A 12,950-nucleotide genomic window follows, 5' to 3' on the forward strand; every position below is an offset into this window, starting at 1 on the left:
CAGAGAAAGGGACTACATAAAATATTTTATGCTTCCATCTAGAGTTTTCAAAATTGAGCATGTTTTGTAATGCAAAATAAGGGAAAATACAATGAAAATAAGCATATGGAACTCTTGCAAATGCAGACCCTTGGAGTGTTGTTAAATCTCCGTCTCACTAGCTGTTTAGATTCTAGAATAAAAAAAAATATTCTTTGACTTTCTCTTGAAAACTGAATGGCCACCTCTGTAACCTTTGGGTTTTAACATAGTTAGAATTGATTGTTCCTGATCTTTATTGATGCCTCCTCTAGTTTTGTTTGTTTTCATTTTCCAGAGTCCCAGTGTCCTGCCACAACTATTTCTGTATACCATCTCTGCTCCTGCCCTGTTCATTGCTAGTATTTTCTTTAGTCAGATCATACGTTTCCTGTGCTCTTGAATCTTCCTTTGTCCTTGAACCTGGGCTGGAGAGAACACTGTAAATGCTAATGCATTCAAAGTTGTCGTCTTGGCTTTCCTTGAATCTTTCCCCTTGCTTTCTCCCTGCTGGCACTGTCTCTGTGAGAGTAGCTTACATTCCTGGAGGTCAAAGTTCTTTGACTTTGGCTGCTCCTTTCTCAGAGGTAGGAAAACAGTGATCATTTCTATAGATTTTTCCTTTCTGTCCACAACTAAAATCACTACTCAAGCTCTCCCTGCATACAAGGTTGTCTTACCTCTGAGATTTATATTTTGGCATCTGAAAGTCTGTAGACATTATCTTTCTTCATCATTTCACAGTTGAACAAACGGAGTTAAAGTCTGGTTAAATGTGGTGCATTGAAAGCATGCACTACCGTCTGAAACCCAACTAAGATAACAGAAAGGAATAAGAGGGGTGAAAATCTACAGGAGTGAAAACAACAGTCGCTGATATATGACATCAACATTCAGGTGGAAAGCAGGTGGATGAGAAATGAATGATTTGGCAGAGCAGACATGGAACCCTAGGTATCTATAGAGAAGGATACCAGAGAGGAGAAGGTCACTTTGTCCCCACTGGATCTTGGAAAGTCCCACAGATTCTAAGGGATTAGAGGCACCGGGTTCTGTGAAAGGTGAAATTTGGGGGAGACAAAATCAAGCACATCGGGTTTTTTTGTAAAAGAAGCATTTGGAAACATCAGATGACCTCTCATTTCTAACAGTCAGGCAGGTACTTCTTTCCCAGCTGTGAAGGACCAATTATGTCTTATTTTCCAGAGAAACTGACTTGGAAGGGATTTTTGAATCAGGGATCCTAGGCAGAGTAGAGGTGGGATGAACTTCCTTCCTGAAAACAGGGGGCTTAAGTAAATATCTGTATGTCTAACGATGAGAATGTCCATCTCTTTCCTTGGAGACTCCTATAGTAGAAGCATTGTGATTGCCAGAATCAAACATTTGAGAATCTCTTTATAATAATTTGGCTTGAAACTCTACTAACTTATAGGGCAGCCCATGAATTCATGAGCCCAGCCCATATGCAGAGTTTTAGATTAGTTTTTAAATTTCTCACTCTATCGTGAACAGTTGAGGACCACTAGAAATTTGGGTAAAAATGTCAACGTGAGAGAAGGAGACACAAACAAATAAAAATCAGTGAAAACAGAGTCCTTGCAGAGAATGGAAGAATGCATCATGAAACTGTAATATTCTCAGTGAGATAAGAGAAAGTGATGTAATCATCAAACAGAAACAGTATTATATAAATCAAAGAAACAATCAGGGAATGAGGAAGAGTTCTTTAAAATTAAAAATACAATAGTTAAAAATTGAAGCATTAAAAGAAAATGATGTAATTTTGACAGTAGAAAACAAAAGAGATAAAGTTCAATATTCAGTTAATAGGAGGTTCATAAAAAAGAAAGAGGAGCAAGGAATCAGATGATGATAAATATCAAAGAAATAAGAGAGGACTTTTTTAGGAAGGGAAGGATATGAGTTCCTAGAATGAAAGGGCCCATGAAGCACTCAGCAAAGTGGTTGAGAAAACACTCCAAGGCAATACCACATGTCCAAATGTCAGAAATAAAGAGAAGGATCTAGATCTCTTAGAAAAATGGCTTGTGCGTGATGGCTCATAATTAGACTGTCATAGGACTTCTCAATAGCAAGACTGGAAGCCGATTCTTTAAAACTTTGGAATAAAGCATTTTCCATGCATAGTTCTGTATGCAGCCAAGCTTTCAATCAATCTGAGGATAGAAGAAAGACATTTCCAGACATACATGATTATCAAAATTTACTTTCCATGTATCTTGTATTAGAAAACTTCTGAAGATAAGATCTCCCACAGGTGGCGAGCGAGCAATAACAACAGATCAGATTGAGAAAAAAGGAATTTTTGATGCATATATGAATGAGGAAATCCCAGGAAGAGAGGTATGCAGCTCACACAGAGAGGAATCAGTCCAGTATAGCAGACAGAGTGTATTGGGAAGGAGAACTCCTGGGAAACAAAAGAATTGAAAGAATTTATGTTGGTGGAATATAGTATTATGGAGAGCTTTTACAGTTCTGTTAAAGGAATTGGGAATGATTATTGATAGACACATGGAAAAATGAAGGACTTAAATAAACCAGCCACCTTTAATGTCACCCTCTCTTGCTCTCTCCATTCATTCCTACAGTGAAAATTGGTATCAGCCTATATGACTCAGTTCAGTGTCCAGCAGGGGATCTCGATTCATGCATCTGGTTATAATCGCTTTTTTTCCTTCTGAAGACTTCGTCTCTGTTTGGTATTTAGCCCAGATTTTTGCATCTACCAAATTGTTACAGTGTTTTTATTGCATAAAGCATTCATTCATTTTATTAAGTAGTCATTTGTTTAGACTATCACAAAGCAGTAGTGCTGTAACATCATTTCCTCTACCCCACATCCCTCACATTTGAAGGATACGTGCTTACTGAAAACAGGGAGTCGGTCTTTAGAGTATCTGTTTTTAAAAATGCAGGATACCTCATGTTTAAAAAATATTAGGTGCTTATAGTTCTGAGTTACTTGTCAGTTTTGCTAAAGCAAATTAATTAGTCAGCAAGACCCTGAGAATTCATCCTCTTACCTTCTGGCAGGATTGTACTTAGACATTCTAGACAAATTAAAATCTGCTTTTGCAAGAAAATTTATTCTTTCCTACCTGACCCATCCTAACACTTAACAATTCTCTACTGCTAAGAATTTCTTCTTTTATGTCTCAGTTAAATCCCTTGAATTGCTATTTAAGTCCTTTTTTTTTTTGGTGATTTGCTACACCAGCTGGCCAGTGGGCTTGGGCTCTCTCTCTCTCTCTCTCTCTTTCTGGTCTAGGTTGGTTCAAATTGAGGGTGAAAACAAACTTTTTTCTTAACATAGCATGGTATCTTGAAAACAAAGTAAGGGACTATAGTTTGAAAGCTAACTTCAGGTAACTTACAAATTTAGTCAGTTATTGTCTTCTGATGTGGAAATTCTGCAGCATAATGGCCCATTGAATCTTGTAAACATGAAGAGAGTTTGATTATTTACTGACCTTGAAAGTCTTACTAATTTAGCCTTCTACCTTTTGGAATAGACTGCTTTCCTAGAAATTTCTATTTTGGCTCATTGCCATGGCTGTGGGACTATATTATTAACCATCCAAACTATAAGTTTAATGCTACATTAATTTTTTTTTTTTTGCGGTACGCAGGCCTCTTACTGTTGTGGCCTCTTGCATTGCGGAGCACAGGCTACAGACGCGCAGGCTCAGTGGCCATGGCTCACGGGCCCAGCCACTCTGCGGCATGTGGGGTCTTCCCGGACTGGGGCACGAACCCATGTCCCCTGCATCAGCAGGCGGACCCTCAACCACTGCGCCACCAGGGAAGCCCCTACATGATTTTTTAAATAACCGATGTTTACTGTTGATTTCTTTCCTATCTTATATAATGATAAAAAATAACATATTTAGGGACCCTTATAAAATCTTACTTATTAGAAACAAATGGTTAGATCTTAAACCTAGGTTCTTGTAGAAAATATATCATAAAATACTTCTATTACACAAATATTAAATACCTCTGTGTAATACAAGAAATTTATGAAATGTAGATAATATATATTTACCCTATATATTAAATAATAATACACTTTTGTTAATATGTTAGTATCCAGGCATAAGTTCGCTGCTCCTAGGGGCTGATACTAGTAGAAGGCTGCTGAGAAGAAATCTTCCAAGAGAGATATATACGCCAAGTGTCTCATAATCAAGCCAATGCATAAGATTTAAATATGCTGTGTGTTGTATTATTAATGTTGTCTGCTTTTCTGTAGACCATTTTTGTGACTACCCTTAAAGTCCTTCACAGTGTGTGGGTGGTCAAAGAATTTCTGAGCTACTCCCTATTGCTTTCAGATTATTGAGCCAATTTGGCTCTAGTTAATAACTCTGTTAACTGGATAATGGTTACTGTCCTTTTATCAGCTCAGTAACACTACATCCCCATTATAAACAACTGGTCAGTGACAGAAATCTCTTTATATAGTAATACACAAAATACTTTGTCTCTTAAGGGCAGTCTCACACAAACAGTAACCAGTACTGCATTTTTCACTGGGAAAAGCTGCCTCAGGCTCTGTGGGGCTGCAACTAGGTAGCATCTTCTAAATCTCTTCTCTGGAGTTGAGCAGATGGCAGCTTTCAGATTGGAAACTTGATTCACTGCTGCATTTAGTGTGGTTAAAACAAATGATGAGCCTGGAGCTGGGTCTTATATAGCCCCACAGAACAGTTGGCAAAATGGATAATGAAGGTAACCAGTTTATTTGTCTACACAACACCAAAGAAATGGCTTGATGAATTTTCCCCTACTAGACTGACTGATTTTTTTTTTCCTCATCAAATGAATTGAATTGACCAACTGTATTGGCGTCCTGTAGACACAGTCTGAAAAGTCTCCTGCTCTAACAGGCTTCAAACTAGTGGGGGTCTGTAGTGACACAGCAGGTGCTGAGATCTAAGCCCTTAAATGCAATGTATACACAGAGCTCTGCAGACAGCCCCGTGGAGCTACCACATAAGATGGTTTTTCATGTGTAAATGAGAAGGTCTTTCATTTTTCAAGCTATTGCATTATATCCCCTTCTGTTGAAAGACAAACACAGGAAATCAACCAACACTGAGTTAATTACAGAAGGGTGGCCGGTCCCAGAGTCAGGATTGCAGGCTTCATGGTACTCAGAGTTCAAGCCACATTGGGGATTCATGGCTTTCGTGAGATTGCTCCCTGGGAAATGAGTTCTGGGCGTATATTGATTTTGAATGAAATGCTTACCGGGTTGGGGGTCGAGAAGGGAAAAAGTGTTAGGACAAAGAGTTATGAAGAGCTAAATGGCTGATTTACAAAGTGAGAAATTACCTGGCAGGGTGATTTAGTAGAGACTCCCCCCACCCAAAAGTTGCTGCTAGAAAGCAAATTTGAAGTCTCCTAGGATTAATAGAAATAAATGTGGATAAAAAATAGATTCGGTGATACCACGTGATCTTCTTAGTCATGGAATGAAAAACTTTATTTCAAATTACTGTAAAAGATGTTTAATTTTTTAAAATTTTCAATATTTAGTTTTTGAAAGAGTCACAGTTAGAGGTTTTTATATATTTATGACTTCATATTTTATTTAATAATTTTGGTCCTATAAATATAATGGGACCTTAAAATATTTTAAAAATGAGTTTCTCATGCTACGTGCTTATGTATGTACTTCTATTACATGTGCACAGACACACATATCTTTGTGTTTCATAGATGTAGGTATTTATGCACAAACACATCATTTGTTTATATACTATTCTCTCTAAAACACTTAAATTTTATTTATAATGCCTTTAGTGATAAGCAAGTAATGAATGCTAAAATTTCTCATGGTATGGAGTGTCCTCTCTGACAGACGTTGAAACTTGAAGTTTTGATATTGCCGTCATCTCTGTTTAATTAGTGAGAAAGCTGATTCAGAGAGGTTAGGTAATTTTCCAAAGTTACAAAGCTTGTAAATGACACAGCCAAGAATTTTAACCTAGGTCATAAGTCTTTGAATACTGCCATTCATCTCCTCTTGTGGAATATATATTTTAAGGTAAATGCTTGAAGTATATTTCAGTATGTTCTACAAAATGAATATTATGTATACATATGCTCAGAATGTCTATCCTGAACATTTCTTTAATGAATTAATATTGTACAGCAGATTTCTAATATAGGCCATGCTAACATCTGGTTTTCTTGGCCAAAGTAGAGATCAGACATATCCTTGTTTTCTTTAGTAGTATTCATCTCTTGGAGTTGTTCTCTTTTATATGGTTTACATTCATGTTTTATTTTAAGTTTAGCCTCAAAAGATTGATATTAGAAACATAATTTTAAGGCCACATTTTGGTTTCTTTGCTATTGTTAGTAACTAGTGGAGAAAAGGATTTGGGTCTTTTCCATATAGCATCTCCATATGACATTGCTCTCCTGAGTGGCAGGTGGCATTTTTTGTTTGTTTCTTTTTTTTTTTTTAAAGTTATTTATTTTATTTATTTATTTTTGGCTGCGTTGGGTCTTCGTTGCTGTGCACAGGCTTTCTCTAGTTGTGGCGAGCGGGGGCTACTCTTCGTTGCGGTGCGCGGGCTTCTCATTGCGGTGGCTTCCCTTGTTGCAGAGCACGGGCTCTACGTGTGCAGGCTTCAGTAGTGGCAGCACACGGGTGCAGTAGTTGTGGCTCGTGGGATCTAGAGCACAGGCTCAGTACTTGTGGCACACGGGCTTAGTTGTTCCGCAGCATGTGAGATCTTCCCGGGCCAGGGCTCGAACCTATGTCCTCTGCATTGGCAGGTGGATTCTTAACCACTGCGCCACCAGGGAAGCCCCTGTTTGTTTCTTTAAAGAAAGGAACTGATGTAAAATCTGCAGTGGAAATAATATTTATAAAACCAAAGAGGACATCAAAGACAAGTCTGGGTCTTAGAGACTCCTTTGAAAAAGTCTATTATTAAGCTCCATGTAGCCTAATACTTATGTGATTTGGAAATATATTGTTTATAAAAGTACTAACAGAGCTCTCCCAAATGCTCTAGAAGAAGTATCTTGGGAGAGGTCAGATGGGCTTAGATCCCACTGTTCTATGTTTGTTGCAGTGCGGCAGTATTGTAACCATTGACTTTCTGAGCACAAAAGGGAAAAATGAAAGGATACCAGTCATGCCGTAGAGGACAACTTTGGCACAATCCTCTCAGCTGTTCAACGAGTATCTTCTGTTGGGTCTGCTCTGTTATTGACAGCCAGGGGATTGATGTGTGCGGGACGAGCTGTAATGCTAATGGTGCTGTATGTGTTCAGTCCTGCCGCAATGACAAAGGACAGATTCAAGTGTTGAGTGTGAGACTTCTGTGAAAAGCAAGTTGGGATTGATTTTGCTAAAATTACTGTTCCTTTTGCCAATCCAGGGCCTTTCACAAGACAAATTGGCCTTTTTTTCCCCTGGATGTTTGTTGGGCAAGGAAAGATGCAGAAAAAAAGTAGGTGCTATTCTTGGTGGTGACTTACTACCAAAATTAATTTAGAAAAAGGCATTTTTCAAATTACAAAAAATACTGTAATAGTTGTCCTAGTTGTTGTCTCTGCATGATCTCATTTATTCAGGTAAAAAGATTTAATAAACTCTCCAGAAGTTTCTAAATATCTGGGTATTTCAGTTCTTATAAGAAAGCAAACAAGATGATTAGAGCTTTTCAATCTTTTCTTTGAAATTTTAAATTAATTCCATTTACAAGTGATTTGAGTGATAATACTGGTAGGGAGCCCTGCACCGTAGTTTAGCATTTTTGATTATTTAAAAACTTTTCCTAAGTGTTTTCATTACTTTTGGTTTTATTCTACCGTATACTAAAATGGTTCTTTGGCAGAACTAGCAGCATAAGAATTGTTTCCTTATGGAGACAAAGATTGAAGTAATTTTCTCCTGCTTCCTGAAATTATTAATCCATGTTTATATGTCTATTGAATGCCTGCTCTGTACCAGGTATACTTCTAGGGGCTGGAAGGGGGACAGGGAACAAAACAGATAAAGTCATGCTCTTATGAAGACTATCTTTTAGTGTGAGTAGGTAGAAAATAACCACAACCAAATTATTACATAATATGTCTGGTAGTAGTAAGTGCCATGAAGGACTACACAGCAGGGTAGTGGGAATAGGGTGTGGTGGAGGTTGGGGCTGCTGTTTTTTCCGTGCTGATGAGAACTCAGGTGGCATTAGGGGTAAAGGGCTTGAGGGGAAATGTTTACCATCTGCCTTTGTGGAGGATTAGACCTTGAGGAATATGGAAATAGGTAACGTCTGTTCCTTTTTAAAGAATAGAATGACATTTCACAAAGTGACATGATGTGACCTCTTTCTCTCATCTATCCAATACGAGATGACTTTGAGAGATGGAGCCTTGAACATGGAATCCTGTCGCCAGTTCGTTGTCACATCGGACAAAGGAAGTATTTGGGAAGACTGAGCTTCAGAATAATTCACATGATAGAAGAAAGGCAGGAAGGATTTTGCTACCACCCCACTGAGCTCAGGAACAGTGTTGCCTTTGAGATGCTTGAGAGGTTTTAACATCTCCTCCTTTGCCCATTCCCTATGCTTTCTACTCCCTTCTTCCCTAGGTCGATGCTGCCATCATTCTTTTTTTTTTTTTTTTTTTTTGCGGTACGCGGGCCTCTCACTGTTGTGGCCTCTCCCGTTGCGGAGCACAGGCTCTGGACGCGCAGGCTCAGCGGCCATGGCTCACAGGCCCAGCCGCTCCGCGGCATGTGGGATCTTCCCGGACTGGGACACAAACCCGTGTCCCCTGCATCAGCAGGCGGACTCTCAACCACTGCGCCACCAGGGAAGCCCTGCCATCATTCTTTATAGGATTCAGTATGGCATGCCCTTCCTCAGAGGCGTCTCCCCTGACCAATCCTGTCATTCCCTGATCACTCTCTGGCTTTGCCCACCTACTTTCTTCAAACTTGAGAGGGAGAGGGAAGGAAAAAGAAAATGATATCCTTTAGATGCAGGCATTTCAAGAAAGGCATTAACAAATAAACTTCACACCACTGATACACCTTTAACATGCGGTCACATTATTCCATTTTTAAATTATAGGCTTGCTGATCAAGATTATCAGAAAACTGCCAGCAATCAGAGTTGGGCAGTTAATGCATACATTTATCACTGCAGTTTTCTTATTGTTTACTCAGCCTGTAGAAAAAATAAATTATTACCTTTCATACATTTAAAATTTGATGACAACAATATCTAATGTTTATTGAGCACACACAGTTGCCAATCATTATGCTAAGAGGTTCACATGCATTACCTCATTTTACGCTAATGGCAATTCTATGAAGGAGATATTGTTATCATTCCTATTTTAGAGGTGAGAGAACCAAGGCTTGGAAATATTAAGTAAGTTGCCTACAGTTACAGGTCTAGTAAGTGTCAGATATGGAATGAAGACTGAGGCAGTCTAAATCCAAAGTCTACATATAGTCACAGCATTCAGATACTGTTTCCAGAGATTAGGGAAAAGAAAATGCAATCCCAATTCCAAAGCCTATAGTTAACCACTGCTAGTTCCAGAGCTTACTGACTTTAAGTTTTAGAAAGCTTAAGTATCTTTTTACAAAGCATTTAAAAATGACATTAATGAAAAGCTTACTTGGTATTAAACCAGTATGATGTGGAACCTTCTGAGTGTCCCTTCTATAGGCAACATTCAGAAGTAGATCAGTTGTGGAGCTCCTGCCATGAGTTTGAGGTTTGCCCAGAGAAAAGGGGCTGCAGTCAGGATTAAGACTTGATGAAATCTAGGAGCAAATGCATGTTTCTCTTGGAAAGAGCATCCCAGAGACCAGCATTGTATAAAGTGCCAAAATTTGGGTTTTCTTTTTCAATTAGCAGCCAGACACAGAGAGCTGTGAGTGAGCACAAATCTAGCCTCATTGCTCTTTCCTCAGCTCCCTCAGGCTCACCCACAGTATCATGATTCATTGCTAGTTCAGCATTCACTGAGGAGCTTTCACTTGTCAGGAATTGTTGTAGGTGTTAGGAAACCAATAGTGAACAAAGCATGAAATCCAGGCCTTCAGTAGAGCTCACATTTTAGTAGGAGTAGACAGATAATAACCTAAAAAATAAAATTGATAATTATATGGTTGAAAATATATCAGGAAGGGAAGAGAAGTGTAATTTTAGATAGGATGTCAAAGAGGGCCTCATTGAGAAGGTAACTTCTGATTAAAGATGATATTCCTGTTAGGAAGGACTATACCTGAGGAAATCGATAGAACAGAAGTTTCTCTCTCATTCTGACTCACAGTGTCTCACTCCCTCTGTCTTCTGATTGGCCCACCGACTATTTCAGCAAGGTCAGGCATGTCATGGCATTGATTGTTTTGAATTCAGTGCCAAGTTGTGGAGTTACCAGACTAGTATTCTCGCCCCTTTTTTTTTTCAAGAGTTTTTGTCTCGTTTCCCTGCAACTAAAACATAGGATCATTTTCTTTATCCATGTATATAAGAAATACATAATCTCCTGCACAAATCATTACAAGTTTTGTAGGAATTTGTTCTTTGGTCAGGAATGTGCGAGAGCATGTTTCACCAGTTGCTTTTATTTGATGAGCAGGCAGGCATGGAGCCAGAGCCTTCAGAATAGTTTGGAATGTGGAGTCTATGGGCATGTGCTATAAGACATGTACTGACATAAAACCCTCAATGTAGGTAATATTATTCTTATTTTACTAATGAAGTGATTGAGGCTGAGTTGACCAGCCTTCCTCCAAAAGCAGCATTCTGAAGGATTGTCTGATTTATTCAGTTTCAGACATCAAGCACCTAATTTTATTTTTCTGGGCTTTCATTTTGTGTGTGTGTGTGTGTGTGTGTGTGTGTGTGTGTGTGTCTGTATGTCCATATGGCATAGTTACATCACAGGTGACACAGGCTTTTAGGGGCTACAATGATAGCACCTTTCTTAATATACTACAATATATATCAACTTTTATTTTTAAAGTTCTCATTGAAATGCTTGAATTTGCTGTTCAAATATTATCTTGTATCGATGGAATGCTGAATAACTTATCACAGAAAATAACAAGCTTTATGCAACATAAAATAAAATTTTATTTCATGCTATCTATTAATCTTTATTCTGTAGTAAATTTATTACATGTTCAAATGATCCTATTTTAAAATCTCATGTTTGCTAACTGAGGTCACCAGAAAGATAGACCATAATCATAATTGGACAGCTAATGAATGCACTTATCATTGCATTTTTCTAATCTCTGACTCAGGGTTTACAAAATAATTATTGCTGTCCATACATTTAAAATATGTTAGTAAAAATCTAATAATTACTGGGCACAAGCTATGATAAAATTTTATGATAAGAGCTTTGAGTACATCACCTCACTTCATCCTCATGACATTCCAGTGAGGAAGGTACTATTACTCTGCCTATTTAAAGATGATAAAGACATGCCTTGATCAGGTAAGAAAACTTGCTTAAAGTTACGTACAAGAGGGTGGGTTTAAGATTTAGGCAGACCAACTCCAGGACTTAAATTACACTTAACTCTTGCACCATCTATATACTTCCAGAGATTAGTAGAAAAAAACATGAAATTCAGAATTGTAAGTTCATCATTTTAATGGCTGTGTGGTTTTATATTTTGTTAAAATATAAAAAATACTGTTTGACTCATAACACAGGGATATTCTGTGGAGAAAATTGTACAGTATATGTGAAAATGCTTTGAAAATTTTGATACTACTCAAATAAATATAACTTATTCTTTCCTTAAACACAATCTTTTAATTGCTAGTTGCTAATAAGGCAAAACTTGGAGACAGTACAAAGATCAGTGGTCATCAGAGGTTAGGGTAGGTGTGGACCAGGAGACACATACGATAAATAGGCAAGTAGAGAGGATTTATAGGGCAGCAGAACTCCTCTTTATGATGCTATAAAGATAGATACCTGTCATCATACATTCTGTGGAATGTAGAACGCCAAGAGTGAACCCTAACGTACACTGAGGACTGTGGATAATGTTGTCAAGGTAGGTTCATCAGTTGTTAACAAATGTACCGCTCTGGTGGGGGGTGTTGATAATGGGGAGGTTGTGCATGTGTTGGGGGAGGGGGCAGATGGGAAATCTCTGTACCTTCCACTCAGTTTGCTGTGTCCTAAGACTCTAAACTGTAGTCTATTAAAACAAAGTCTAACCAAACGTTTTGTTTTGACAGTGTGATTTAATCTAAAACGTAAATGAAAAATTACTTAAAATTTCTTTAAAAAAATACATAGCTCCTAAAAACAGCATTGCAAATTTCACAGCTTTTATGCAAGGGAGATGTTTATGTTATAAATCCATTTAACAGAGAGGTTTGTAAGGAGAACTAATACATTTGGTCTTAAAAATAGTACACAGTGGCATAGATACTTATCATTTGGGGCAAATTATTTTCTTCTAATGGCTTATCTATAGGAATATAACTATGGTAAAATATATGGCAAAGGGTTTTTGGTCAAAGTTTGGCAATCCAGCAATGACAGACATACCTCTTTCCATATTTCAACGAAAATCCCGATCAAACTATATTAGAAGGTAAAAATTCCAAATAGATTGCCCTGAAAACCAACAGAGTCAACTGAAAAGCTATGTGAATTTATGTAAATTTCCAGGAAAATTGCAAATTTAAAAATAAACACACACATCAGTGATACATGTAATACATAAATCAGATAAAAATATCTTTAGAAAAATATTATAATCAATTAGCAAAATATATGAAAGAGCACCTAGAAGTAAACTGAATACGCCAGATCTTTTACAAGATATGAATCTTGACAGTCTGGATCAATGGAGAGACAGACCAAGCGCCTGAAGTAAAATATTATAA

This window comes from Delphinus delphis, chromosome 6 (assembly GCF_949987515.2).
Source record: "Delphinus delphis chromosome 6, mDelDel1.2, whole genome shotgun sequence".
Taxonomy (NCBI): domain Eukaryota; kingdom Metazoa; phylum Chordata; class Mammalia; order Artiodactyla; family Delphinidae; genus Delphinus; species Delphinus delphis.